Source organism: Xenopus laevis, chromosome 8L, assembly GCF_017654675.1.
Source record: "Xenopus laevis strain J_2021 chromosome 8L, Xenopus_laevis_v10.1, whole genome shotgun sequence".
NCBI classification, from domain to species: Eukaryota; Metazoa; Chordata; class Amphibia; order Anura; family Pipidae; genus Xenopus; species Xenopus laevis.
Genome location: NC_054385.1, coordinates 9,657,100 through 9,663,266, shown reverse-complemented (window position 1 = coordinate 9,663,266; position 6,167 = coordinate 9,657,100).

Sequence of the window (6,167 nt, the reverse complement as noted above, 5' to 3'; positions counted from 1 at the left end):
ACTCTGCCTACTTCTAGTTCCGGCCCTGTCTCCTAGTCTCTTTTCTTTACATACTATAATCTATATTCCTTCTATTTAGCCTCTTTGTTCTCATAGAATAGGTAATGGCCATGAAATAGGCCAAAAATTTAGCAGCATGAGGGCCCACTGGCACCTGGGCCCACCGGGAGTTTTCCTGGTATCCTGGTGGGCCAGTCCGACACTGGCAGTGACAATAGTGATGGCAATGGGGTGTGGGAGAGAGAGTTATTTGGTTTGTGAGTGTGCAGTGGGCAACTGGCAGGGCAATAAACCAGCACTCAGGACTCCATGACTCATTTTTCCTTTCTATTATGTTTAATTGAGAGTGCCGATCCCTTTACCGAGCACCGCACCAACTTTATCGTGAGAGGCCAGGGTGTGCTGGTGGATTTGGACTTCAGACTGGGGGGGCACCAGACCAGGTAGTATTCCCATAGGTGGCAATTAGCAATGCAAGTATATAAACCACTGGTCAGCAGTGGGACCAGGCTACCAGCAAATTTAGGCTGGCGCCTGTTGTGTTGGTTGTGCCAAACCTATTGTTTTCCAGGTGATCAGCCCATCACCAACGACAATTCTACTTGGCCCAGCTCTGATGACACCGATTACATTGAGCACTTTCTACATCTAATTGTTGTGAGAATGGGCCTTCTATGTCAGGTTCTTTGTTTGGCCCTAGGAGGTTCAGACCGACATTGCCTATCCTACACAATGGCACCCTATCAATAGCATTCTGGATACAATGCTCCCTCTTGATATGTCTCTTGCCAAATGTTCATTAAATTATAGCGCTTCAATTAAATGATGCCATCATTATGCCGCCCTCCTCGTAATGCCAGCTTTAGCATGCTGGGTTTCCAGCAGGCGGTATATTGCCGGAAACACTGTGCATATATAACTATATTCTCACCGCAATGGTGAAACCTCTCTCTGAAATACATCATGTATTTACTTTGGGTCACAAAAAAGGGAAACCCTCGGATTCTATAAATTTTCCCTTTGAAGCGAATTAACTAAATTTTTTTATTTTTTTTGCCATTGCCACAAAGCGGTTGAAAGCATGTGTGCCAGATATCCATATTCATTGGAACAGAGGGGGCTACAAACAAATGATTCCCATGGATAGACAGGCTTATTAAGTATGCGTTAATGCTCCCCAGGCAGTGCTATTTCATAGGCAAAAGCTTTTTCTCGCCCCGGCCCGGGAAGGCTTGATAAAATTGTGCTGATTCTGTGCTCTGACACAGTGCTGACAATACTGCTGCTTATTGTTGAGGGAGGACGGATGCGCCTCGGCTTCTCCGAAATCTTCCTTAGCACATACAGGGTGCATCTCATTCAACCCCCCTATCCATAATCTCGACAAACGTCTCTTCCCCGCATTGATTTCCATTTCAGCCAGCGCAGGGCTCTGAACAATAATGAGTCGGCCGTGAAAAAGGAATGGGAAGGATAGGCGCAGCAGCCTTTTTAGGTGTTACGGATACACAAGATATACAGCTGTGTCAATAGAAGCGGCCCTGATGAGGAGGTGACCCAGGATTTATCACAATGTATTTTCCATCTGGGTGACCTCCCGGAGAAGTTCAGGGAATGCGGAGATGCACGGCTGGAGCTGGATGTCACCTGCGCTTCCCGCTGAGGTGTATACACCAGCAATATGCTCATCCACCTCCTCCAAAATGTTGTCTCTCCCCAAAGAGCCACAGTGTCTACACTGAATTTGATGAGCAAATGCACAATGGTGCTTGCATTAGCCCACGTTTGATGCTCCGGTCTATCCAGCTCCTGGCCAATGAGGCTGAGCCACTTTCATTTGACATACTGCTGGGAATAGCTGGTTAACCAGCTTCCTACCTCTGTATATGGCACAGCAGAGCTTTAGTCCTAAATAGTGAAAAAGGTTGACACGCAGATGACTGTACCCAAACTGACTCAGTGAGCTTATGGTATTTGTAGATCCACCGCCTGACCCGCCAATCTTGGATGTCACAAAGGGGTGGGCTAAGGCAGGTGGAAGTATATAAATACTGACTGCCGGAGGAGAAAGTGGGGAATAGTAAAGTTATGGGTGATATTTAGCCTGGACCTGCAGGAGGGGAAAGTGCACAAGGTAAAGGCATTGTCCCTTAAGTGCCAGGACTAGATGAATGTTCTAGTGCTCCAAAAGGTAGAATCTGACTTTTTTGATTGAAGAGATTGAGAGAGTGTTCCTTACTGAGGAATTCAGGGTTGGAATTCAAGAGGTAAGGGGCAGCAAGATCGAAATGTTTAAGACGAACGGTGGCAGTGGATGTTGAGGAGCAGAGGAGATGGCCAGGAACGTACAGTGGGACACGTATAGAAATGTCACTAAAGTACAAAGTGGCTAACGATAGTGATTTTTCGCCAGCGTTATCACCTGCAAGGCCATTACCAATTCGCTAACAGGCACAGGTGCCAATTTGCTAGCGAACGGGACCATCGCTAGCGTTCCTCAATCTTCTGTCACTTACATCATATCCTGTGTGCTGAAAATTCATTAAAGTTCCAAAAACGCTGGCTTTTTTCCTTTTTTGAAGCAGAATTGCCTGCAAAATTCCTGACAAACTTTTTTTGGGTACCTGGTTTTCTCTATGGAACATTAATTTTACAGTGGGCTCATGTGTAGGGCATTATATTATCTTTCTTGTCTTTATTAACGTTCCCTGGACATGTGTAAAAAAAAGTGGTAACTTCAAGCATTTGCACCAACATTTATAATAAAGACCTCCATACAACTTTAAATTAGCCGCCGTATGCAAATTGACCTAAGCACAAGATCACTAGCGAATTTTCGCTAGGCACAAACGAACGCTAGCGCATCTTTGCTATGAAATGCTCGCACTACCAAAGTAATGCTAGCAAAAAGTGGCCAGCATTCGGCACCCAGGGCGCAACTTCGGATATTAGTGAATAAGCGTAGTAGTAGCAAATTTGCACCTGGAAAAGTGGTGCAATCGGTCTCTGGTGACAATTCGCCCTTTAGTAAATGTGCCCTGTAGTGAGAAGCAGAGTCAGGGAGACCTGTTAGTAGGAGATTGCAATTGTCTAAATGGGATAGGATAAGGGCATGAATTAGTGTTTTGGCTGTTATTTACGTAATAACCCATAACTGCTTGTTCCTGCTGTGTGAGGCAGTGGCACAGGCAGGTCCGGACTGAGAATTAAAATAGGCCCTGGCATTTCAGGTACACAGAGGCCCAATTGGCCCACACAGAGGCCCAAACAGCTCCCACCAGCCCACTAAATACTGACTTTCTATGGGACCTTATAGCAGCCCATCTGGCATTTGCCAGAACCCACAGTTTGCCAGTCCGGGCCTGGGCACAGGTGATTTCAGGTGTTTGCACCCTAATGCCATATGGGATATTAGTCTTAGACAATACGGTATTAGGGCACCCATTGTCCTCCATATATTTGCCTAAATAATATGTATCTCAACTACATTGAGTTTCAAGGAAACACAAGATAAGAGCTCAGTGATTGGCCATGGTCTAAGGATAATATTAACAGACATATATGTATTGGTATTCCCATTCCCATGCCTTGCTTCAATATACACTTATGGGCTAATTCATGACTGCAACCTCCATTCATTAAATCACATCTAGCTCCTTGCATTTCTATGGCTCCTCCTGTTCAAATCATGTTCTAGTGCAACTATTGATTCTGAAGCAACCTCCACCTTCAACCTGGCAGCAATTCCAGGGTCCCTGCTGTGGGGCTGCATCCCTGCACTTAAAGAATCATGCGCAGACTTTGTTTTCATTCTGAGCTCTGGAAATTATGCAAAGCCCTCCTGTCAATCAGATAATCCTCATATAAGGAATCAGCAGGGCTTTAATGGACAAGGTTATGGGTTCTGATATTGCTCCTAGTAAACGTCTTCATCGAAGGTTTACTGTATTTCTATTTAGGCTTAAAACACACAGAAGTGTGGGAAATGCCATAGCAGCAATACAATAATGCAACCAGTGATTTTATGAGTATGAACCTATAGATATGTATATATGTCCCTTTCCTCCCCTTTTGGTAAAAATCCAATATATTGTGTATGTGGATGATGAAAAGCAAAGGATACAAGATGCAGCAGACATAGTTATCTCTGAATTTAGGGTTCATTCACACCAGGCCCGGACTGGCAATCTGTGGGTTCTGGCAAATGCCAGAGGGGCTGCTATAAGGTGCAATTGAAAGTCAGTATTTAGTGGGCTGGTGGGGGCTGTTTGGGCCTCTGTGTGGGCTGGTTGGGCCTCTGTGTATCTAAAATGCTGGGCCTATTTTAATTCTCAGTCCGGACCTGATTCACACTGCGACTTTTAGATGCCTAGAGTCCATCACGTCTTATTTGTACCATTAATAGAATGGCAACAGGAGGGAGGCCGGGATCCTTCATCCCTATAGGGCTGAGCACATGGTGATGGGTTTTAAACGCAGGTGTCTTCACGGCAGGCGAGGCTTTAGTGCTAAATAGCTGATAAAATGTTATGGCAGAAGAATGAGAAAGATTTCAACTAAAGTCTATACGTGGATTTGTTTTCATACAGAGAGGTCACTTTCCAACGTGCTCTTTAATCACTTCAGTAGAGGACCCCTGCTAAAGATGCCCCTACCTATCAGATTAGGCAACAAACTTAGGGGCTGTTCCTGCAGAATTGTGCTTAGTACAGGGGAATACTAAGCTGGCATTGATGTATGGTAGTTCTTTTTCAGCTGATATTTTCATTCCGAGTTAATGTATTCTGAACATTAAAAAATCTAAATCCTGTGGATCTCCCACCAGCGCAGCTTTTCATGAACATCTCACATGAGCGCCAGTCGATCAATAACCAGCTTTCTCCTTTTGAAATATATTTATGTGCTGTTGATGAGCTGCATGTACTTATTTCAGGATATCCTGGTGATTCCATGTGTCAGAATGAGTCTCTCTCTCTCCTCCCTGCCGTCTTTTTTCTTGGTAAAAATGTATTTTCCATTCCCTCTATTTTCAAATACATCTTCTTAAAATGCCAAAATATCTTGATTCAAAGTATTTTGCTATAAATGTTCACTTCCAAATTCTAAATATTAATGTTTACATTATGGTCCTGCTCCTGTAGACATGGGGGCAGCCATCTTTCTTCTGAAATTCCTGCAGACAAGTTACCATCAGGTAGCCACTGTTATGCCCAGTGCATGCTCAGGTTATGGGGTGGAACTGGGCCAAGGCACACCCAAGATGTCCACAGATTGCTTTTGGATCTGGGGAGGCATCTCTGTATCTGGTCTGATCAATATCCCATCATGATTCCCCTGCTGCACTAACCAATAACATAACTATCAGTGCCCCCCCTACCCCTGGGGGCGTGAATTCATATTGGCACAAGCATCTGGAGGACCCCAAGGAGGGTGCATCCTTTGTGGTTCTGCCCATGGCACTAACAATGAAGACAAAGTCCTTCAAGGTTTTGACCTCCTTGACCAAAGTCCACAAGGATTTAATTTACAAATCTGTGCCTCCAATTTGGGTTCAAATCATTTCTTGGGTTTCACATCTCATATACCTTAGCAGCTCCCTCTAGATGTGGGAGTACAATCCTGCAACTGACCTTTGTTTTATATATTTGAAGCTGGAGACTTCAGTGGTTTATGGTTGGGCTTAGTTTGGGCATCCTCGTTTCATATAAATTGCATGTGAATTATCAGTATAACTCCCTAACACATGTAGAACATACTCCTTGCAGATAGATTCAGACTTACAATCCATCCAGATACAATCTATATCTATAGTCATGGTGGATCATCATTTGACTGCAATGTTAACCTTGTGAATATGTTCCCTTTGATCAGCAGGCTGGGTATATATTCTATAGGAAGCCAAGCCTAAGCCAACTGGTGACATATTACAAGATAAAGAATAGGGAGAGATGGGCGGACAATAATAAATTATGCTTGATGCCAGTTATTAATAGTGAAAAAAAGGAAACAAATATAGGAAGGTCTGTATTTCCAAAAAAAGGGGCAACCCTATACACATGTGCTGTGGATCAGTTGACTGGAGATTGGCATCTTAAAGACCATTGTATATCTAGAGATTATTTGGGTAATTTACTTGGGTCAGGGATCTTAATGTGTTCGGCACCTAG